The sequence below is a fragment of the Hermetia illucens genome, chromosome 3 (assembly GCF_905115235.1).
Source record: "Hermetia illucens chromosome 3, iHerIll2.2.curated.20191125, whole genome shotgun sequence".
In the NCBI taxonomy this organism is placed as follows: Eukaryota; Metazoa; Arthropoda; class Insecta; order Diptera; family Stratiomyidae; genus Hermetia; species Hermetia illucens.
This window is the reverse complement of record NC_051851.1, coordinates 7,190,150-7,215,269: the sequence shown is the minus strand read 5'-3', so window position 1 is coordinate 7,215,269 and position 25,120 is coordinate 7,190,150. Positions and strand designations below refer to the sequence as shown.

At 46.9% G+C, this 25,120-nt stretch overlaps 1 protein-coding gene across 4 annotated transcripts in view; it reads left to right on the top strand.

Annotated features, from left to right (window-relative positions):
- Window positions 1-25,120, top strand: part of LOC119651796 (5-hydroxytryptamine receptor 1) — a 271,379-nt gene that overhangs the window by 144,461 nt on the left and 101,798 nt on the right. For all 4 annotated transcript variants that reach the window (XR_005249494.1, XR_005249492.1, XR_005249493.1 and 1 more), the window contains exon 3: window positions 2,334-2,412. The gene's annotated coding sequence lies outside the window, so the exon portion shown is untranslated. The remainder of the gene's footprint in view (window positions 1-2,333; window positions 2,413-25,120) is intronic.

Sequence of the window (25,120 nt, the reverse complement as noted above, 5' to 3'; positions counted from 1 at the left end):
AGTTTGCCAACAGGCGCGGCCACGGCACCTCACATGCCCTCCTAGTCCTCAAAACCGACATCCTATCCCAACTAAACAGCAACACCACAGCTTGCCTCCTCGATATCCAGAAAGCCTTCGACGCGGTCTGGCACGACGGCCTCACCTACAAACTCTCTCACACTTTCAAATTCCACCCACAATTATGCAAACTCATCCTTAACTACCTGTCTGATCGCCAATCCTTAGTCCGTATCCATGATACCCTGTCCGACCCTTACAGTCCTCCCGCAGGCATCCCCCAAGGCTCAGTTCTGTCAGCAACCCTCTTCTCCCTATACACCGCCGATATCCCACTCCAGCACCCTACCAACTCCCCCCAAGCAGTCAAAACCATCCAATACGCTGACGACTTGATCCTCTACACCTCTTCCCGGAGAATAAAATCCGCCCAAAACCGCATCAATACCTCAATCCAAATGCTCAACAAATTCCTCCAATCCTGGAAACTCCTACTCAACCCCTGCAAATGCGAAGCCATCGCCTTCCGCGGTAGAGCCACCTTTACCCGCAAGATGCTGGCCGACACCCGCAACCTCACTATCAAGATCGGACCTTCCACCATTCCCTCCGTCAAATCCACTAAATACCTGGGAATAACCCTCAATACCCGCCTATCACCCATACCCCAGGTAAATTCCATCATTTCAAAGACCCTAACAGGACTAAAAACCCTATGGCCCATCCTTAAGAAAGACTCCGCCATCCTCCCCAAAGTGAAACTCTACTGCTATAAGCAGCTAATTCGTCCCTTAATTACATATGGATTCGTCGCATGGTGTGACGTCTCCTCAGCTCAAATGGAGCGCCTTCGGGTACGCGAAAGGATGTTCTTCCGCCTCTCCCTTTCCCAGTCCAATATCCACTCCAACCAAGCTGTCTACGACGAGGTAAAGTGCTCCCGCATAGACCAGATCCTCCTTACCTCACTAACCAAATTCCTCAGCAAATGTCAAGCCCATGAAAACAACCTCATCCAGTTTTACTCCCACATACGCAGCCATAACACTAACCCCACATACCGCCACCATCCCCTCCCTTCAGACCTCCTAACCCTTTCCTCACAAAACAGCAGTTACCGCAGCGGTAGGATGATCATATTCAACCGCCCATACGATCGACATCGCCCTGCCCTCGTCTACTCCACCGCCCAATAACACCACCTTCCCCTATATGTATCCTTCCTCTATCCATTCATGCAACACAATTATCCACCGAACAAACAACAACTTAAGAGGGGTTTTTCCTGACTTTCCCCTCTATAGCATTAGCCATAGGATAAATTAATACCACCGTAAATTAAGTCTAGTATTAAGCAAAATGTTAATTTCTAGGTAAAGTTAAGCTGTTAGAGATAAGTCTAGTATTAATTTTAGCCATAAACTACCTGTAACAAAATCAAACAAAATAAATTAAATGTGTTAAGAAAAAAAAATTCCTTGCCGATATCTACTCATGTAAAGTTAATTCTCATATTTTACTAAATCTTATAAATTTTCTAGAAAACACTCCTTAAGTTCGTTGTAAAAATTTTGCAACGTTGTGATTTAAAAAGTAAGACATGATACTAAAAAGTTTGGTGAGAATCTCACTATTACTAATAAAATTATGGAAGTCCAAAATGAAGTTTTCATGTAAATCCACTGTACACTGCCACATAATAACATCAAAAATACCAACTGAAACTATAAATCGGGGCAGAGGCAAGACGTTGCCTCATCTGACGGTCATCAAAGAGAAGTGGACTCAGGATAGTGCCAATGATCTTATACAAAATTGCCTCGATTTCTGATAACTTACATATAAATAAAGCGATACTACGCTTATGATTGAGGTGATACAGTATCTGAAAAGTTGTTTCTGACCTTGGCATACCTATCGGCCACCACTTTTGGAAAAATGTGAACAGTTCGGCAAAGGGATGGGGTCCTGCACTACAATCATTGGAGGTGCTTCCTATTTGAAGCTCTATTAGCGTCAGGATAATCGAAATGAAGTTCAATGTGCGTTACCTGCAGCTGGTTCATTTGCCGAAATTAAAAATTAATAGGGATGACTTCGCCATTGCATTTTCTTGAGGTATTTTTTTTACAACCCCAAGACGAGTGGCGGCTACATAAATCTTTTACATTTTCCATTTCAAAATCCAACCACTCATTTCCACTCCACTCCAGCCTGCCACGGAAAAATCCCAAAACCAACTCCTTTACTCCCTAACTCCACCCAAATAAATAAATTTTACTATTGCAAAAAACTGCATCTCAAAATTGAATTTCTCCCTTCTTTCATTTCAGACTGGAGGGTGCAGGCGGAGCGTCGCAAATAATGCAATCAAACTTCCCCCATGTGCAAGGGAAGATCGTAAATCGCAAGGTAAATACAAGATATTTTTATCCGATTTCTACTTCAAGTTTCCTATTTTTCCGAGTTCACTTTTTATGTCCCAACTGGGAAGGAGTTGCAGGGAAATTGCGTCCTTGTGGATAGTCCTTCTGTTGGTATTCAATGACAGGTAATGGAAGAGTGCTTCGAAATCATTTTATTTTACATCCAGAGGTGAAACTCGTGATTGTGAAGTATTAGAACTGCATTATTATTGAATATTCGAGGAGGGAATAATGTGCTGCCCAAGCATGAAATATTCAAGAAGATATCATCAATTGATTTAGGACTTTACAGAATATTTCAGATCCTGTTTGACAAAAATGCAGGCGGCGAGCCTTCGCCATCTGGAACCAGCAGCTAACAGTAGTGCGCGCACCGAAGAACTGTCAATAGCGGAATCGTGTCCGGCCACTTCATTAGCTTGCCCTTTCCCAACTAGGTTGCTACCACCGGAAACTCAGAGGAGGGCGACTTTGAGCGTATCACCCAGACTGCTCAGCGCTTACTACCTCACCAAATTAGAAGATGGTATCACTCAATTCAAAGATTTAATGGCCTCTTGGCTGTGGGTCAAAATTACTATGTTAGGGTTGGTTTGGGGAATAGTTTGACATATCTTCGAAGACCACACGACTCAGCTGCATTGGGTATGTCCAAGTATGCTCCCGCTATGACTTGACAGATCATTTTTGATCCATCATTAAAGAGTACTGCATCATAGTCCGTAACAGATCGCCGGCCGCCCAAATTGCTCTGGTGGTAAAGTTAGCCCCAAACTTCTTCTTGAAGCTGGTGGAAGGTGGAGGTGGAAATCTTAAAAAGACGTTGCTGCACCAGATTGCAGCAATGTGTGGAATTCTCACCCACGAAAACCACCCCCACTTCTCGGCCCATATCCCTGCGGGACCACCGTGAAGTATTATTTCGCAAGGAGGGCTCTGGTTATACCTCAACGCAACTAAGTCACGCGTTCGTCGCGCTTTCCAAGCTCGTTCCAGTTCCTTCAGCTTCTCCTGTATCGCAGTTGCGGTTCCGCCTATCGTACTCCAGTTTGCTGCAGACTTCAGCATCTGCGCCACGAAATTATGGGGTCCAATAACTGCGTTGAGGGCATCGTTTAATCTTCTTCTGTCATTCGCAAATCTCGGATAGTGAAACATAACATCTTTCAGGTCCTCGAGTGTAGCGGCGCATTCAGGACAGTCTGGAGACTCATCCAATCCGAAACGATGCAAGTACTTCCTGTATCCACCGTGTCCCCCAAGGAACTGAGTAAGGTGGTAATTTAATTCTCCATAATTGCGCTTGACCCATCTCTCAATACAGGGGATCAGTGTATGGGTCCAGCGGCCTTTTTCGGAATTATCCAACCCTTATTTCCATCTCCTGTACAGCTCTTTCCTAGTGGCTTTCAGGAAGCCCGCAGTCAGTTCCACCGGATTTACACTCCTTCTGTGGTAGAGACAGTGTCCCTGATTCGCCAGAAGATCCAAGGAAATCATTCCCACGATGACACGCACTGCCTCACCTGATGCCGTTCTATATGCACTCCACTTCCTCAGCGCGATTGGCCGGTATGCCGATGTTATCCTTCTCTGGTTTACTGTGTTATGCAGTGTGCACGCACAGACAGGAGCCGCGTATAGCAGGATGAATTTCACCGCACCTGCGATAGGCAAGCGGCGACTAGATAGGCCCTTCAATATTAACCATCACCCTTGCTAGAGATAAACTAGCCTTTGCTACTTTTCCGCGAGCATAACCATTACCCCAGGTATCTAACGATCGATTTTGAAACGACCTCATGATTACCTACCCGGATTTCAACAATGTTGTTTTTCCTGCGATTGGTAATAAGGACCGCCTCCGTCTTCTCTTCTACCAGATCCAATTTCACCATTTGAAGCCATGTTTTGCTACAATGAATGGTTTGACTTGCATACAGTTCCACGTCCTGGTGGTGATCCGCAACTACTACCACTGTCAAATCGTCCGCAAAACCAATCAATGTTGACTCCTTTGGCACGGAAAAGCCGAGCACTTTGTCATACATTATGTTCCTCATCAGGGGCGCCAATACGGATCCTTGGAAAACACCTGCTGTCACAATATATTCCTTCGGTCCATCGTCCGTCTCGTACCAAAGAAGTCTCTCCGAAAGGTAACTCTCGATTATCCGAGCTAAATAACCAGGGACACCCAATTTAGCCAGGGTGCCCTTAATGCAACCCCAGTTGGTAGAGTCAAAGGCATTCCTGACATTCGACGTCACTACTGCGTAGCACTTGTGAGCGGCCGATGCGTCTCAGGTCAGGTGCACGACCAATGCAATGGCATCGGCTGTGGACCGCGCTTTGCGAAACCCGCACTGCCGCCCCGATATACCGCTCGCTAGCTCGACAAACGGAACATTTTTCCCATAGTGTCCAAAAGACAGATAGGGCAATGTGAAAGGGGTATGTCAGTTGGCTTTTGGGGCTTAGGTAGCAAAACCAACCTCTAACTCTTCCACTGAGCGAGAAACACTCCTTCAACCATGCGTCATTCAAATGTACTTATGAACCAACTTCAGGACTTTGTTCGGAATCCCTTCCAATCCCGGAGCCTTATTGTAACCAATTCGGCCACAGATCTCCCGTGAATCCTCTTCGGTCACCCCGGGAATTTCTTCTTGTTGTGGGAGAAGGATTCCGATTATTTTGAGCAGGAGTCATGGGTGCGTCACTTGGGAAGATTTTTGTCCACGCATCTTGTTCATTACAACTTTATAAGCAGCACCCACGGGTTTGTATTTGCTTCAAGGCACATCTGCTTGCAGCAATTCCTCTTACTTTCCCGTATAGCTTCCGTAACGCTACTTCGAAGATCGCGGTATACGCGACCCCGATATTCTGGCTTCCCTCTGGTCCTTTGGTAAAGCTTCCTCACTTGCAGACACGATGCTCTCAATAGCGCGATTTCTTGGTTCCACCGGTAGCTTCATTTCCTATTCCAATGGAACTTGCGTCGTGGCATTGCAGAGTGGCAGGCCTCAGTTAGCCGTTGACATAACCGGCTTACTTTTTCCAGCGCCGTTCCCTTCAGGTCGTGAACTCCTTCTAAAGCTGCCAGGAATGTCTCTTCCTCGAAAGCTTCAGTAGACCACCCAACTATCCTGATTTTTCTGCTTTTGCTGCTCACACGACTGCCGCCTCCCCTGTTCCTCATGTTGGGAAAGATGGCCTGATGGTCACTGTGGGTATAGTGCTCACTCACCCGCCAGACCATCCCTATCGCTAACGAGGTACTGAGGTAGATTAGATCGACGATTGAGCCTAGTCTTCTGCCTCGGAAGATGGGCACGCATCCAACGTTGGCGAGTACGATGTCCAGCTCCGCGAATGTTTCAAGCAAAATTTGGCCCCTGGTGTTCGTCACTCGACTTCCCCAGTCTAAAGGCAACGCGTTGCAATCGCCGCCAATGATTTTGGGGCTGTGGTCGCTAGCATCCAACACCAAACTGTCTACCATCTTCTCATATTGCGTTAATGTTGCACTACGAGGAGCATAGTAGGAGTCGATATGGACGCCGTTGCAAAGCCAGCTTCCGGGAATGCCACTGTTTCTTGAATGGCTTGCCGTTCACATGTCCATAACGCCGCGTTTCCCGATGAGTCTTTTACCCACGTAGCACCACCGTAATTTCGGTAAGATTCACATATTACTGTCACGTCCACACTGGACTCTCGAATGGTTTACGAGAGCAAGTCTTGAGCTGCCTCACAATGGTTGAGGCTGATTTGTATCAACCCCATTTAGCCTTGCGATCCAGCTCCTTCTTATATGCCGGCAACGTGCCGGTCATCTACTTCCGTTCTCCCTTTGCACAACATGCATCGTGGACCTCCAGTGCAGTCTTTGATAAGGTGGCCATCTTCACCGCTCTTTCTGCACTATCTCGATCTATCGTACTCGCTAGTACATGGTGTTGCAAAGTGACCGAAATCGAGGCATCTGAAGCATCTGTTTAGAGATATTTGCTGACTAAGTCGACACACGACCCAACCTTTTCTTACCTTGCCCGCGGTATTCAGTTTAATCTCTGATGCCACCGGCAAGCTAATAATAGCGGTCTGTGTACCTCCATATGCTTTCTTCATCGTTTTGATGGCACAGTCTTCTAGGTCGCTAAGGTTGAATTGTTCCCTCAGCGTAGCACAAATATCCTCTGGTGATATGACCTCGTCTAGGTCTTTGCACTCGATCACTATTTGTTGCTTCCGAGCTTTCACATCAGCTAACTCACCTAACACCTCCTCCACCTGGTCGCGAAAGCTATTCACTATCTTCTCGCTAGATTTGTTTAGTTCCAGCAACAGATCCTCCTTTTGCGTACACCAGATACGGCTCACACTACCACCCAGTTCTGTCAGTTCCGAATCGGCTTTGACTTTCCGAAGAATTTTGGCGTAGGACATATCTCCTTTCTTGGAAATAACGATTACTTCCGCACGAGCCTTCTTTTTCTCCTTGTACCGCTTTTTGCCGCCCACCTTTGTCCATTCTTCGGGTTTATGAGCTGTACGCTGTTACCATTTATTCACAGTTGGATCCGTAATCAAAGAACTACTCGGAACTTTCGCCGGCGCAGCTTTCTTTGGCGATGAGACTTTTTTCTTCTTGGCCACTTGTTGGACACCAAGGGATTCACTTATTCCATCCCTACTCCGTTTGCCCAAGTTCTCACCTATCTTACGTTGAGGGGGCGTCATTTTCGTCTCCCGTGTGACTTTGCCACATGACCTCACCTCCACCGCCCTAATATAGGACAACTTAATACCTCGTATCAGAGTCTTGATATTTTAGTGGATATTCCGCCTCTCTTTAATGAACTCACAGAGTTCATTTATGCGTTCCTCTGATGAAACAAACGCTGTCGCAGTTTGCTGCCTTCCACGATCGCATTTTACAGCATCGATAGTTATGTCAGTCCGAGGACTCTCCAAACTCCTTTCCGAGTCCCTCGACGAATCTCGACTGCCTAGGGGTAAAGTTGCCTCCAGCGGTGACCTTCAAAGTTTTGAGCTTTTTCGAAAAGGATCCGGTGTAGATCCCATTTCCACTGCACCATGATCTCTTGTAGCATTAGATGCCAAAGTTTCCAAGTTTCCCACTACTAAGGTACTGCGGTCGTAGGATATCGACGGCCGGGAGCCTACTGGGATAACCAAAAGTTTACGGGCGTACTTCATCTATGATTTTACCATGGTCCTACATACAATAGAATTATTTAAATCGTCATGCTATTGCAATGATAGGTGTCAGCTGGATGTACTGTTTTGTTATTGCTTGCAAAATTATTTTCTCCTAAAAAAAGATTACAGTTTTTGCATGTGTATTGCCCGCATTTATAAAGGGTGAACAGAATCAAAATATTAGATTTAATTGAAGAGTATCAGGGGTTTGCTGGGTAATTTTTCTGCTTAACTCTATCTTAATTTCCAAGTGATCACCCTTGCCATCTTATGAATGCCAGCTCTCAAGCTAAATTTGCTCCTGCGAATATCCGACAATGTGCAATCGAATAGTCCTCCCATCCATCCAAATCAACAGATCAATATTCATGGAAATCCGCTTTTGAATCAACCCGCCATTGTGACGCTCTTAGACACACCTGCCGATAATTCCATCAGACCTGAACGGACGAAATGGAGTAGAAGCTGATTGCATATCTGCATCCAATTGAAAATCAAATGAGCATTTACTTCCAACAGGAGCGTGTTCAGGACAACATCCTAGAACACCAGTTCCTCGATGGGTGCATTCCAGAAAATCTGCATTCGTGAAATTTATTGAATGCACTTAGAATGCCCAGATAGGGGGTAGGTGCATGTGTAGTTGGGGATGGTATGAACTATTGTCCTCGTAGATACTACTATTAATGGTAGGAATTTTCAGGGCTGCATATCATCGATTGCGGTTAAGGGATAGATACACATGCACCCCTTTGCTGCTTTTGCCGCTCTTTGATTCCAATGCAGTTCTGGAAATATTGCGGAATGCAAATGAAAGGGATGAGGATTGCATTGTGTAGTACGCAAGTTGCTTCAGTAGCCTGAATTGGAGATGGTAGGATTATAACGCTCTTTGCTGGTACCTTTGGTAAGGGATGCGCTTTGAACAATCCCTCACACGCTGTGGGCTCTTTGTTTACCTGGAGGCTGCTGTTCGGTACTTTATGGTATACCCAGCAGATGACGTGCTTTGATTTCCAATTGAAAGAAAATAACAATAAATTGGTTGAAAGGATATTTGTTACACCACTCGAGTGTGCATGCATATGGAAGTAATATTTTCCGCAGAGTCCTTTCTTTGAAATCTGAATCAGTAAAGGACTCCCAATAATGCGTTATTCCAGAGATCGAATAAATTTGAATAAATGGACGTGTCCTTTCTCAGAAAGTAGATCCACCATATTTATTGGTATCTAAGCTTTTTTCGACAAGCATTTTTGTTGTGAATTATTAATAAGGGTTCGAGTCTTCGGGATATAAATTATAGAAGTCGCCCACCCACATTCTTCTTTTTCTTCAGCCTTTATCCCGTTCACAAGTGGGGTCGGCTCATCATGATCGGTTTCGCCATTTGGCTCCATCAAATGCCCGATCTGGATGCAATCGTGAGGCTTTTAAATTCCCATCCAGCTTATCAAGCCACCATTGTTTCGGCCGGCCTTTTGGTCGCTTACAATCCACTTCAATGTTCAGACCAAGCTTGGCAAGTGAATTCTCGTTAGTGCCAATTACGTGACGATACATTCGGGGACTCCTGTCTCGCAATTGTTCCACAATCAGTGCAACCCCATATCGATCACGGATATCCTTATTTTGGATGTGATCAGAACGTATCGTGTCACTTGTCCAACGCAACATCTTCGTCTCCATTACTGCAAGACATAGTCCATTGTCCTTTATAGTCGACCAACACTCAGAACCGTGCAGAGGGACAGAACGGACGACATTGCGATAAATTTTTGATTTGAGATGTTCGCTGATACGCCGGTTGCAAAGAACACCAGTTGTGGAACGCCACTTCATCCAGGTTGCGTTAATGCGTGAAGCAATTTCATAACGCAATTTTTCACTGGGTGATAGCATTGACCCGAGAATTGCGCAGTTCTGGGCAGATAGATCACTGCCGCTGACAGTGATTGGTGCCTGTTTCATGGGGATCGGTCAATAATATTCAGATTCAATCTGAGACCGTCTTGCATGAGGCGATCATTCAATTTCTGGACAAGTTGCTCGTGATCATTTTTGCTATTAGATGCTAGGAAAACATAATCTTCATAAAGCAGTGTATAGGGTGCTGAACGTTGGATGTCCCGTGTCACGCTGTCCATAACAAAAACAAAGAGGAGTGGTGAGACGGCGCTTCCTCGATGAACACCAATAGAGACACGAAACTGTTTTGATACACCTGCCACACTTCAAAGTTTACTTTCCGGATCGTGGTAGAGCCAATGACCCGGCTCACGAGTTCGTCTGGCACACGGTCAAACGCTTTCTCCAGATCCAAAAATGCAATGTAAAGAAGCCGATGCTTATCACGGTCTTTCTCCATGAGGAACCGGCCTGCGTGCATTGCATCAGTAGTTCCACAGTTCGTGAGAAATCCGGAGTTGGAGAGAGTCTGTAATGATAACAACTTTCTCCGCACCCATTCTGAAGGCCACATTGATGAAGAACGGTAAAAGTTCAGCAGCCAGGACTGTGCTCATTTTCAAAGAAAGACGTGAGGCATGTGTTGCTTTAGGACCAACTATAGTGCAGGCACACCCATCCCTCATGAAAGCAGCGCCTGACGCAAGACCAAAAAACCCTTAATTCAAGGTCCTCCATAGCTCTACCACACGCAGCAGCCATATGGACTCTACCAGGGCCAAACAAGTCATACGACAGGATAACATGAAGTTTGTTACAGGTTGTGGGGATAGCATTAGGAACTACAGTATCAAACAAGCTTCGGAAAGACTTGTAGATCGAGGATAGACCATTGTTAGCATCACCAATTGATTGGTTTTGGGATTCCTTTCCTTTAATTTAAGAAGTTCTTTGGCTGCCAGAAGATGCCATCTGATACGGAGTAGTGACTCTAGGTCAAAGCAAAGCCCCAAGCATCTTTTCAAAATACAAGTAGAAGTTGAGCTGAGTTTGTTTTCAAAGTACTTTGGAGGGCTCATATTGGAAATGGCGGCATATTCCATGATGGAACTTACCAAACATCTATAGAGATTGATAGCCTTTTTGAGCGGAGACCCCAAGAAAGGCCGGTTGAAAAATCAACCTATCAGCCTAGAGCGTTCAAAGAATAATAGAGATACCACTTCAATCTTACAGAGCACGTCTTCTTCATCCGGCGACCTAAAAAGGTGATGGATTTAACATGGGTAAGGGAATGGTCGTTAATTTTAATGAGCAGGGGGTGTTACCCTGCTTCTTTCGAAGATTTGGGTTTGGTTAGATTAATCGGTAGGTTCAATCTATCATTCGCCTGTATTTGCAAACATTTGGAGGGTCCTTAAGTATTTTGGGGATCGATATAACCCTAATTATAGACCAGCCCTCAGGTGGGCTTTTTTTTTTTTTTGTGCGTACACGCAGGTGGAAAATCTTAGAAAGACACGTCCGCCGCAGCTCCGCCGCCCGAACGCCGGAACTACAGCGGGCGCGTGTGGGATTCACACCCACTAAAAACCACCCCCGGTCTCTCCAGCCCCAGCCCCGCGGGACCACCATTTGAGGTATTACTTCGCGGCGTAGGTTTGCTCTTAGGCACTCATCCTTTTCCTATTTGCAGCTTTCCTCCTTCTGTGTTCCTTCTGCAACTCCTCCTACATTTGGATGATTGCGGAGCCAACCGCAAGCCACTTCTCCTCGGACTCCAGCATCTCAGTAACCAAGCTCTCCGGGGCCCCGCTCCTGCCCAGCACCTGGTTTAAGCTCCTTCTCTCCATCGCAAATCGTGGGCAGTGAAACATCACATGCTCTGGATCCTCCGGTATGCCATCGCATCTGGGACAGTTTGGAGAATCATCCAACCCAAAGCGGTGCAGATACTGCCTGTAGCAACCACCGTGTGCCGTGAGGAACTGGGTAATGTTGTAGTTGGTATCCCCATGTTTTCGCGCAAGCCACACCCTAATGTTGGGAATGAGCCTGTGCGTCCACCGACCTTTCGTAGACTCGTCCCATCTGCGTTGACAGAGATCAAGCGACTCTGACCTTGCCGCATTTCTACGCTGTGCATGCCCCTCCATATGTCTTGCATTGTACAGGACACTCATTTCTTTGGCCAGAATGTCAACCGGGATCATGCCTGCCACCACCAATACTGCCTCATCTGATGTGGTTCTAAAAGCACTGCAAACCCTCAAAGCCATCCGCCGGTAAACCGAGTTCATCTGCTTCCGTCTCTGAGAGTTTGCAAGCGCCTCTGCCCACACAGGCGACGAGTAGAGCAGGATGCCAATATTTGGCAACATTTTTGCAAGTGCCGTGGTGGCACTGGCTGCCTTTTGGCATGCATACTCTAGGTGCTCCCTAAAACTCAATTTGGTTTCAATTATTACCCCCAGGTATTTGATAGCCGGCTTTGATACGACCGTATGTCCACCGACCTCCACTTTTACAGTGTTATTTTTCCTGCGTTTCGTTATTAAGACCGCTTCCGTTTTCGCGTCCGCCAAGGTCAGCCCGGCCTTTTCTAGCCAGGACTTTACCGCTCTCACTGTTTCCGTTGCCTCCTCCTCCACATCTTCTGGGTGTTTTGCTGCAACAACCACAGCTAGGTCATCAGCAAAGCCGACAATCGTAGTCCCCTCTGGGACGGGAAGAGCAAGCACCCCATTATACATGATATTCCACAACAGGGGACCAAGTACCGATCCCTGTGGTACCCCGACTGTGACAATGTACTCTTTGGGGCCCTCATCCATCCAGTACCAGAGAGTTCTCTCTGAGAGGTAGTTTTCCACCAAATTCGCTAAGTATCCGGGGACACCTATGTCAGCCAACGCCCCTTTAATTCTATTCCAGTTGGCCGAGTTGAATGCGTTTTTGACATCCAACGCCACCACGGCACAGCAGCCGCCAAAAATCAGTGCACCTTTTGCCAGGTTTACCACCATGCCAATTGCGTCCACCGTAGAGTGGGCGCGTCGGAAACCAAACTGGCGTTCCGACAAACTATTGCTGGCTTCGACGATGGGCAGGAGTCTGTTGTAGATGACTCTCTCCATCATCTTCCCCATTGTATCCAACAGGCAGATAGGACGGTACGACCCTGGGTTTCCAGGTTGCTTGCCAGGCTTCGGAAGCAACACCAACTTTTGCTTTTTCCACTGGGCAGGGAATATTCCTTCTTTTAGGCACGCGTCGAAGGTGTTGGCGAAAAGGTCGGGCCTAGTCTTCACTGCCAGTTTCAAAGCTCGGTTGGGGATGCCATCCAAACCTGGGGCCTTGTTGTCACCGAACCTACCACATATTTCCCGCAGCTCCTCCACAGTTACGGGCGGTATTATGCCGTCATTTGGCTGCACAAAAATTTTCGGCATGGTCGCACAGCTGTTTGAAGCAGTTCTTTTTGATCCTCCGAATGGCTTCCTTTAGGCGGCCACGCAATTGCTTGTGTGCCTCCTCTCGACCGTCGCCACCGGGTTTTCTCCTGAGCCTCTGGCAAAGCCTCCTTGCCCGAAAACATGCGGCTCGCAAACTTGCGATTTCGTTGTTCCACCAGTAGTTGGGTTGCCTACTGGGGAGCAATCGCCTTCTGGGCATAGTAGTATCGCATGCTTCCGTCACCCATCGAGTGATCTGCGTGGCGTTCTCTCCAGCCGTACCATTCAGGGATATGTCGGATTTGAGCACCGCGGAAAACGTGTCCCCCTCGAACGCTTTCACTGTCCAGCCAAGCATACCACCCGGCATTTTGCGAAAACTCTTTTTCGAGCTCGATCCGCCCTTGATTTCTATGCAGATTGCCTGGTGGTCGCTGTGAGTATAGTCCTCACTGACATGCCAAGCGATTCTACTGGCTAAAGTGGAACTCACGTATATCAGGTTCACTATAGACCCAAGGCCCCTTCCCCGGAAAGTGTACGAAGACCCAACATTCGCCAGTACCGCGTCCAGCTCCGCGAATCCTTCGAGGAGAACACGTCCCCTGACATTAGTTATCCGGCTGCCCCATTCAAGAGCCCACGCATTGGCCCGTTTGGTCTTTGACCCAAACGCTACCACCGCGGTTTCGGTATGGTTCACTTAGTATGGCCACATCGATGTTTTTCTCGCGGATGGTTTGCGCAAGTAGATCCTGCGCCGCCTCGCAGTGGTTGAGGTTGATTTGTATCAACCTCATCTGCGATTTGTGCTAAGGGCTCTCCTGTATTTCGGGCACCTGCTGCTGCCTGCAATGTGCCGATGGTCCACACCCTCCTTTCCTTTGCACAGTAGACAATTTGGGTCAGCTCCGCAGTCCTTGCTGATGTGGCCTTCCACTCCGCATCTCCTGCTTTGCTTTGACCTGTCATTTGGGTTAGTGCATGACTTCGCAATGTGACCAAAGCCAAGGCATCTAAAGCACCGTTTTAACGCCACCTGTTCCCTAAGGCGACACCTAACCCAGGCTATTCTCACTCGCCCTGCTGCTAACAGTTTGTGTCCGTCCTCCACGGGTAGGCTGGCGATGGCGGTTTGTGTTCCCCCATAGACTTTCCTTAGCGTTTTCACCACTGACTCTTGTAGTTCGGCAGGATCGAACTGTTTCTCCAACGCTTCGCGAACCTCCTCCTTCGTCGTGATTTCATCTATATCTTTGCAGATTATAGTGATCTCCGCCTGCTAGCTCTTATGTCAGCTTCCTGGTTCTACCTTCCTCCAAGCTTCCGCATCCGCCTTTGAAGGTTCGATCCCTTTTCTCGAGGTAGCCACTGCAGTATTTTCACTGGTAGCTTCAGACGTACTTTTTATGAACTCTGCCTTTTTGGGAGTTGAGTCCTTTTTTCTTTTCGGGGTTTGCTGGCCTGTTGAGTCATTCAGCTTCTCGCGTAGCCTCTTCTCCGGTTTCTCCCCTTTTGTGTTTTGAACCGGCGTTACTTGAGTTGCCTGGTTCACTTTTCCAATCGGCGACTTCCCCTACTCGTTCATCCTGGGCCTTGCCATACGTCAAACGGATGCCTCTTATCATGGCCCTTATATTTTGGTGAATGTTCCTGCGCTCCTTTGTAAACTCACACAGTTCCATGATCTTTTTACCGAGGGCAGTAAAGGCAGCTCCAGACTGATCATTGCGCAAAACATCGCTCGGGTGAATCGGCGTCAGTGATTCTTCCTCATCGAAGACTCCCACTATACGCTTCCCACTGGGGGTAGCGATCGTGGGGGCTTGTGCCCGTGTGGAAGGGGATCTGCGAAAAATCGAGCTCCTTCTGAACGGATCCATCACTGGAGCCAGTTCAAGTTCCTCCCGTACGCTTGTAACATTAGATGCCACAGTAGCCAAGGTTCCAACTACTGAGGCACTGCGGTCGTTGGATATCGACGGCCGGGAGCCCGCTTGCTCACTCCCAAAAACCTCCGGTACTTGGTTTCCGAAGCCCTGCACCATAACTTCATTCTTCTTCTGCTCCTCCATGTTTGGTTTTATTTCTGGGTATCCTTCCCATAGCCAATTTTTATCCACGGGTGGGCGTTTATTTCCCACCTACCCGGCCTGCGCATAAACATGCCCATACACGCACATCTCCAGATGCGTGCATGTGTATGGCCATGACACATTCGCCGAGCATTCCCTTATCCGCACGAAGGGACGCGCCTGATGGGAGATTTGGCAACTCCACACAGGTGGACTTAACTTGCACCGCATGAGTTTCAGACCCTGCAACAACGCAGAGTAAGTTTCCAGCGCCAACCAGCCTAAGCAAGGCAGCAGTTACTGCTTCTTCGGAGAAGGGCCGATAAACTATGAGGTATTCAAGGACATTCGGAAGAGAGGGAGATGGGGGCTATACTGCCCAGCCAGAAGCTCAAGATATTCAAGGTTTTTTTCTTGGGTCCCAGCACGGGGATTAATCACTAAGGTAGTTGCGAAAACCCTTCATTGATTTCCAAATGGACTTGACATCCTTCGTCACAGTTAAGTCAGTCAAAATCTGACGCCATCAGCGTTTGACCTCCCAAAGGAGGAGAAAATTTGTGGTGTTTGATCTAGCCTTGAATCGCCTATACGCGATTTGTTTCCTTTTAAAGAAATGCAAATGGGAGTGTGGTGACTGTTGGATATTTTGTCCATAATCGTATTCCACTGCCAGCATTGACTAGCGCAATTAGCGAGAGTGAAGTGCTGACGCTATCTCCGGTGAAGAATCTGAACACAAACATCAGCACTGGTATACTATTTAGTCCTCCATGAGGATGAGGATCACCCCCCCTTCCAATTCTTTTACAATGAGAAGGTTTTCAGTAAGTCCTCCCTCATCGGTTCATCGTCTCAAATATGGTGGACAGGAAAAAGCTTCCTTTTTCGACACTGAAGCATTACAAGCAGCTGTGATAAAAGTTCCTTATTAAGTTCGCCAATGGTTCACTGATGGTTATTTTACTCGCGTTCGGGCTTTGCGGCTCAGTTAAATTTGAGAGACAATTGTCCTAGTAGATGCCTGCAGTACATCAGAACACCGGGAGGAACCATCTGTAACTTCGAAATTGAAAGACTTTAATAATGAAGTCGACTCCAACTAGAACTCCCCCTTTTCCATACTATATCGTATTCCTGAGTTAACGTTATTTTCATCTGCAGCATTTAGATCGTCTTGCTTGACTTTCCACTTTCTGCAGCTTTTCTTCAAGAATATGGCATCAGGCTCGCGGCCTACGCTGTGTACATATAGGTTTGAAATACCAAATGAAAACTGTCCTTTCCTATCTTTTGGAGTGGACAAATGTGGCCTTCACCTTGAATTATTTTCTCCAGCTTTTTTGTCTTTGAGTCTTATTTCAGGAATGCATCTGCAAGCGCTTTCATCTCCAGAATGCTCTGGACTGTCTCACAGAATGCAGTCTTCTTGGTAGGTCGTTGTCATAAGTTTGTAAGTATACCGCGGTTTCGAGTCCGTCGGGTAGATTGACACCGAACCCCGGTGCCTTCAGAGTTTGGGCTGTCACAAATTGCCAGGAGAATCTTCCAAGAAGACTTACCATCGTTTGGCTTGCTAGGAAGACACTGGGCTTAATTAATTCATCCTACATATTTTTCGTTGATGCAATTGCAGCTGATTTCGTCAAAGTTGTTTTGAATTTTTATCTTTTTTCGGAAGTTCTTGGTTTGCTTGGATACCACTTTGGGGAATTCCCTTTCTAGTGATATGCAACAATATACGTATTCCTCAGGGGTAAGCTATCAGAATAGGGTCAGCGAGCGAATCTAACGCGTCAAGGGCGCTCTCTCGAAGCGGCCGCTGACTCGTCGACGGCCTTCAGTCTCAAGAAGGACATCCACTTGGTTTCGTCTCGGTCGTCAAGTTTGAAAGAGGGCTCACCACATTCCAGAACTTTAAAGGGGCCCTCGTATGGTGGTTGCAGCGGCTTCCATGGTGCATACACCCTGACGAGGACCTGGTCACACGTCTCGAGACCTCTGGGGGTGTTGAACTTCAATGTCGCGTGTCTGGACGGTGGAGTGGGCCGCATCTGAGAAATCGCGTCCCTAAACAGACACAGCTTTCCCGAGTCGTTTAGCCCTGCTCTGATGTCCAGAATAGGATCGGCGGGGAGGCGTTGATTCTCCTTGTAAACCATCTCCGCTGAATTGGCCGCGAAATCCCTTTCGCTGGGCTATACGGAAATTTGTTATTATGCTCTATATCTGGAACTCAAAGAAAGCACTTTTTGAACGATCACAGTTCAAAGATCCTCTTCAGGGTTATTCACACCCTCTCCCGCACTCCGCCGGGGGCAAGACTGTCCGAGCCAATCATTTGTCCATTCCTCGGCAAACTTTAGCCGTAATACTTGACGGTATACACATTGCGACTCAACGCAAAGCTTGATACCTTGCGATGATGCAGTCCTTACAACTAGGAGGAAGGAGGAGTTTCCTGCTAGACTGTATGCACCGCCTTGGCGGCAAATGATTACTTTGTTAGCCGAGCTCTCTTCGCTGCCGCTTGCCTGAGGAGTTAAGATCGTCGGAGGATCGCTGTCACTTTAGTTTGCCTTTAGGATTGGTGCCCCTTAATGTTCTTTCTATTAAACCTTGGGGCCTGTAGTTTGTCCGGAGGTAATTTGCCTGGAGGCAATGTTTTTGTCAGAAGGCGGTTTATCCGAAGGCTGCGTTATACCCGAAATAGAGGCTTACAAGTGGGTAATATTTTAGCTCCAGCTGATTGCGTTGACTATAGCCTGGGGTCACAAATACTGATAGGAGGGGCTCGCTTGGCTCGTCCGTTAAGGGCTGGTCCCAACAAGAAGACGGGCCAGGCAATATTGAGCTCTTCTACATTTCTAAGCAGTCCAAAAAATGTTCAACAGTCCTTTGAACAACTCAAAAATCACTTAAGACTGTAGGGCTGCTTTGAATATCTAGATTCAATACATTGAAGCTACTCTGGGCGCCTGCTCAGTGCTGCTTGGAGCACTTCTCTGATGTCGGAGTATTATACTCCTCTTCCTCTGACATAGCGCTTTCCTATCTCTCGCTGTTTTCCTTGACACCTTAAAGTTTCAGGTCTTGATAGCTCATCCTACCCAGCAGATCCATCGATCCTGCCGTTTCGGCCTCTACGGCTTCCGCGAGTTCTTCGGGGATCTCGGCAGACTTTGCGCTCTAGATGTTCTCTCAAATATCTCTCCACGGTTCCTCCATGTTCTTGTTTAAAGGATTTTGCCAAATCTGCAGATAATGAAGGAATCGATCATCTACCCCGACAGTAAGGCCTTACTTCTAAGGACTCTCCACGATCGCGTGTTGGCGATCGCGTATTGTGAGCAATTAAGTGGGGCAACAGCATTAGAAGACTTATTTTCACGTACTTTTTAGAGATTTTTTTTATTGGGAAGAATTAATTGGAATTAAATAAAGTTTGAACTTGAATAAAATAAACCAAAAACAACAAACTTGCGCGGCATTAGTCCGCTGAAGGTCGTTACTGAAAACCTAATTTGGTTCCCCACTTAAGAGACCCAGGAGATTCTCCATCTCAATCTCAGCTTTGACAAAGGAGACTGTCACCATGTGTACCCCTGGTATACCACCGACACATATCGTCAGTTGTGCTCCTTTCCAACCTAGTAATTTTCGGTTGTAGTCCTAATCAGTATAACCCCTGGTCGAAAGCGAATGCCGGTGAGGATAGATTTCTTAATCCATACCTTACACATCTGAAAAAGACAAGATCATCGCACTAGCATAGATAACGGCGGACCACATAACCCCTACCTTCGTTCCTCACCTATTCGGAATTTCCTCTGTCTTGGGCTCAGCCTTAGATTCCATAGGGGCATTCCTCTTCCTTGGTTCTGTTGTTGAAGGCGTAGCTTTGTCCCGAGCCTTTATAAGGGTCCATTTGGGTTCCAGACCTTCCTTTAGATAGCGCTGATAAAATTTAGCACCTGTGCCACTGAGGGTTGTCTCCTCCTTGATGTCTGATATACTTTGTTGGTTGTGGTCTTCCTTGATATGTCTAGTCTTTTCAAACTCTGTAATTGGCTAATGGACTGCTCTGCACTTCGTTCATATTTGAATACCACTCCTGGAGGCGTGCGCTCGTGGTTTTCATACAGAAAGAGAACATTCGTGGCCACGAATTTCGGGCATTCGACCAATCAGCCTCACGATTGTGGAGAGAGGGCCTACCTTAAAGAAAAGTCCCCAGAAACGATAATTCACGAGCTAATTACATTACTCCGTTTGGACGTCCACCTTAAATACGTTGAAACGTACAGTACTGCGGTCATAATAACATCCTAGACGAAGTACCGTCTGTGTGGAGTTGTCAAATCTCCATCAGGCGCGTCCCTTCATACGAATAAGGTAAGGGCTCAATGGATGCGTTGTGAATATGCTTATGCGCAGGCCAGTTAGGTGCGAAGTAAACGCCCATCCGTGGAAAAAAATTGGCAAATCAAACCAAATATGGAGAATGGGAAAGGTACGGTGCAGGGCTTTGGAAACCCAGTACCGGAGGGCATTGCCTCGGTAGTGGGAAACTTGGCAACTTGGACATCTAATGCTACAAGAGATGTTAGTGACGTGGAAATGAGATCTACACCGGATAATTTTCGCAAAACCTCAAAACTTGGGAGATCACCAGACTTGGGAGGCATACGTGTCGTATCGGGCATACGCAAAGGGGGGATCTGATGCTAGAGCTACGGCTACGGCTGTTATGCTTCTCCAAGTGCAACATTATCGCAATATGAGGAAATGCTAGACGGGCTGGTGTTGGATACTAGGAACCACAGCCTCAAAATCATTGTCGGCGATTTCAACGCATGGGGCTCAGACTGGGGAAGTCAAGTAACAGCCACCAGGGGCCAAGTCTTGCTTGAAACTCCTTCGCGGGGTTGGACATTGTACTAGCCAACCTTGGATGCGTGCCCACCTTCCAAGGCAGAGGCCTAGACTCAATCGTCAATGTGACCTATTTCAGTACCTTGTTGATGCGAGGGATGGACTGGGGGGTAAGTGAACACTACACCCACAGTGACCACCAGGCCATCTTTTTCGACATCAGGAATGGAGCAGGCGAGAATCGAGTGACCAACAGAATCTTAAAAACGAGGATAGCTTGATGGTCTATTGGAGCTTTCGAGGAAAAGACAGTCCTGGCGGATTTACAAGGAGGTTACGACTCGAAAGGAATGGCGCTGGAAAATGTAAGCCAGTTACGTGAACGGGTAACTGAGGCATGCTACTCTACAATGCCATGACGCAAGTGTACCGACAGTTTGAAACCAAACTACTGCGGAACTATGAAATCGCGCTGTTAAGGACACCTTACCTGCGAACGAGGAGGCTTTCTCAAAAGACCAGAGGAAAGCCAGAACATCGGCAGTCCAAGAAAGAATACCGCAACCTTCGAAGTAGCCTTAAGAAGGCTATACGGGAAAGTATGCGGAAGTGCTACAAGCAGTTGGGGCTTGAGGCAAATACGAACCCGTGGGTCGCTGTTCACAAGGTTGTAAAGAACAAGATTTGTGGATGAAAGTCACCCCAATTGGCGTGCTCACGACTCTCGTCCGAAATAATTTGAATTTTTTCCCCCAACAGGAAAAAAGTGGACATCGACCAATGGTGTGACAGGACTCCTTCACAATACCAGGGCTTATCGAGGAGGAATTCCGGGAAATTTGTGGACCAATTGGGGCTAATGGATTCCGAACAAAGCCCTTAAGTTGGCTGCACCTGGCGCACCTTCTTCATATCGCCCTACCTGTCTTCTAGACACTATGGGAAAAATGTTGGAAAGGGTAGTATACAACAGATTGCTTCCGTCCGTCGAGCTAGCGGGTAGTATATCGGAGCGCAGTCCACAGTCGCTGTCAATGTAACGGTCGATCTGGCCTGGGAAGTGTGCTGCCCGGTGGCGACGCTAGATGTCAAGAATGCCTTTAACTCAGCCAACTGATTACTTAGCTCGTAAAATCGAGAGCTACCTTTCGCAGAGACTTCTTTGGTACGAGGTGGACGACAGACCGAAGGAATATGTTGTGACAGCAGGTGCTCCCCAAAGGTCCGTATTGGGGCGCAAATATGGAGAATTGAATTACCACCAAACGCAGTTTCATACAGGACACGGTGAATAAAGGAAGTACTTGCATCGACTGTCCTGAATACGCCGTTTCACCCGAGGACCCGGAGCATCTTATGTTCCACTGTCCGAGATTCGCGAATGAAAGAGAGAAGTTAGACGAGTTCCTCAACGCAGTTATTGGACTCCATAATTTCGTGGAGGAGATGCTGAAGTATACAGCCAATTGAAGTGCGATAACCGCAACAGTAACTGTGATATAGGAAAAGCTGCAGGAACTGGAACGCGCGACGGACGCGTAACTTAGTTACACTAGTGTAAACCGAAACCCTCCTCGCGAAGTAATACTTGACGGTGGTCCCGCGAGGATATGTTGCAACCTGGCGCAGCAGCGTTGAACTTACTTTGCTGTGGACTTTCCAACCAGGTTGCAACAATATTCTACAAGGTTGTGACACAATATTCTCAATTGATGGATGAAAAATGGTCTGGGGAGTCTATGCGGGGGGGTTTTCTTGAACTACGCTACTACGTGGCCATACGGTCTTCCAGGATTCGGCTGTGTATTCCAGGCGAACGTACTGGCAATTTTCTTTTTCTTCAGCCTTTGTCCCGTTCAAAAGCGGGGTCGGTTCGTTGTGATCGATTTCGCCATTTTATTTTATCAAATGCCTGCATTGAATGCAATCGCGAGGCCCTTAGATCCCCGTCTAACGTATGAAGCCGCCGTTCTTTCGTTCGGCCTTTGGGTTCTTTACCATCTTCGATGTTCAGACCAATCTTGGCAAAGTGAGTTTTCCTTAGCGTGAATTACGTGACCATGCCATCGAAGATGCATTTCTCGCAGTTTTTTCATGATCGGTGCAACCCCGATCGTGGATATCCTTATTTCGGATGTGATCAAAACGTGCCACGCCACTAGTCCAACGCAACATTTTCGTCCCCATTGCCGCACGACACCGTTCATTGTCTTTTATAGTCGGTCAACACTTAGAACCAGAACGACGACTGGAGCATGATCAGAGCCTCAAGTATAACATAGCCAGCCAGACCAAAAGCCAAAAAGCCATTAAGACTTTATACTCAGTGACGATATCTCCCAGGCTGATAGGGTACTGTAGGGTCGCATTGAATAGTCTGGGTGACACGCTCAAGGGGCAGGACTCTGCTCTTGCCATTTTCCCTGAGGGGCAGTTGGCATCCCTCTGACAACTGTCCGAGGTGGAATCTACTCATGCTTCTTAATAACCACTGACTTCAGATAGCAAAGGTGCACCAGCTATGCCATGCCAAGGAGGATTTGACTCGCTTGTAGGAAGACCCGATCAAGAAGAGAAGAAGAGAGGAGAGGGAAACCTTCAGTCTCCTTCTTTACGATTGCCAATAAATTGGGACCTGGGAGGGGGGGGAAGAAGCTGCTAGCTTCGTGAATGTTAAGGGCTGACTCTGCAGATTGAAGCCGGCTGGGCCCTGCTCCCTTGCTCTTCCCCCAGCACCCATGGTCTTTGGAATTTGCAACATCAAAACGGCGCGCCACAGCGTAATTTTGGCTCCTTGGAGAGGACACCGATACCGACCTACCTGCTATATGGTACGGCCACCAAAGTTTTAGATGGCAAGATAAAAAAACCCAACATAAAGATACAAACTCTAACCGGTTTAAGCTGCTTACGCGCTGTTTATTTAAGATTTATTGTTCATTAGCTCAAAGTAAATATTTAGATTTTCACTTGCAACCAACACTAACCCTAAAATAAATATTGCATTCGATAAAATTTCGATTTATCTCTAATAATTCTACGAAAGATACTATTTATAATGAAATACAGGAATATTTATCAATGTCTGCAGATTACAAACGCAGCTAATAAGCCAAAAAACATTTTCATGGACTATTAGCATTTAAAATTATTTTTAATTTTATCGCATATGCCTATTTATCTACAGCGAAAGATGAAAGATAAAGTGGATAATTTACACGAGTTACTGAAAGCAAAACACAAAAATATGTGTAAAGTGAGTAAGCAAGGCGGGCCCCTCTTTTTTTTCTGGATAGCCGGAAGTGTAGTTTGGATGAGATGTGTGGAGGGTGAGCATATGTAGGCTAATATCTTTTGGTCAAATTAATGAGATCTTCTAGATACATGCTGGCGAAAGATGGATAATGTTGCCAAGCAGTTGAAGATTTTATCTGAGAATGCAAAGTTTTAAGCGGATTGGTGAAGAGTAAAGCAGGTTCTTTACTGCTCTCCTACAGTTGAGGTTCCTAAACTAATTTTATCCACTGAACCTGAGTCTTGGGCACCATATAGAGGCAGCTTCATGATTTTTTTCAGATTTTTCGGTGGGGTAGTTTTTGAGAATGGCTCCGTTAAAGAAATCATCACTTTCGACCCCTCCCACTCCCCGCCTTTCTAATAAATCCCAAAACGGAGACTGGCTTCGAAAGGTACTAATCGAGACCTTTCACTTGGTACCCCACATGACTATATTTAGAGAAAACAATTTTTACACCCCCCTTTTACATGTATGGGGATCCCCTCGTAAATCTCAACGTAAAAAGATATCACTCACTGCATGTCTGGGAATCCACAGTTCCCACCTTCTCACCAAATTTCGTGCTAATCGGTAAAGTCGTTTCTGAGAAAAGTGGCGGTGACAGACAGACAAACAGACAGACAGAGGAGCCTGTGAGAAGTGGCCAGATCTCCCATCAGGCGCGACCCCAGCTGGCGGATTGGGGCATACCTTTTGATGTGTAAATATGTGTTCATGCACTTTTCTTCTCTGACTGTGCATGGGCTAGTGTTTGCTCATCTCTGGTGCGTGGACCAAAATGGCTAGGGGAAGGACACCCAGAAAATAAAACCAATATGGAGGAATTGAGAAGGAGTAAAATTACGGTGCAAGGGCTCGGAACCCCAGTACCGGCGGCTTTTGGAAGTGAGCACGCGGGCTACCGGCCGCCTATACCCCTCGACCGCAGTGCCTCGGTGGTGGAAAACTTGCCCACCGTGGCATCTAATGCTACAGATTTGGAGAAGAAGGTGTTGAAACGAAGTTCAACTCTCCAAAGAACACCAATTGCAAAGGCAAAGAATGTTGAGCTAAAAGGAGACAGCAAGCCAAAAAAAGCGATTTCGACACCCATCGAATTTGATCAAGAGGTACTCCAGCAACAGCAAATTGATCCATTCAGGAGAAGCTCATCAATTTTACGATCTCCTCCAATATCAAAGCAGGCAAAAGAGAAAGCTCATGGGAGCTCAGCAACTGAAAAAGGTGAAAGGAGTAATCTGGCCAGGACTCACCGAGAACAGAGCCCTGACCCAGAAGAACTACCTTTTATGCAGCTTGGGACTAAAATAGTTGAGCTGTCCGAATTGATCAATGGCAAGCACAACGTGCACGAAGCCACTAAGAACATGGTGAGAGCCATCAGGGTGCTATACAATAGGTCACAGGAAGAAATAAGGAAGCCTAAAGAAAAGCCGGACATCCCAGCCTCACAGGCGACCCAAGTGACACCCAAGCATAAAGTCATCGACCTTCGCTCAAGTAAAAGGGTGCGATACAAAGAGGGGAAGCTTTGGGGAATCAACAGGCCCCAAAAAGTAAAAAAAGGGTCTTGACCAGTCCAACAAATGGAAGTAAAAGTTCAGAAGGGCCCAAAGTACCAAAAGTAGAAAAGTCGGTTAGTGAACCGAAACTGAAAGAAAATATGAACGATGGTTGGACTAAGGTCGTGAATAAAAAAAGAAATAAGAAACCAGGGGGGAGGCAATTGTAATCTCCAGCAGAGGACATCTAACATATGCGCAGATACTGAAGAAGGTGAAATCTGACCTCGACCTAAAAGACCTAGGCGGAAGTGTCAGCAAAATCCGGAGGACCCAGAAAGGGGATCTC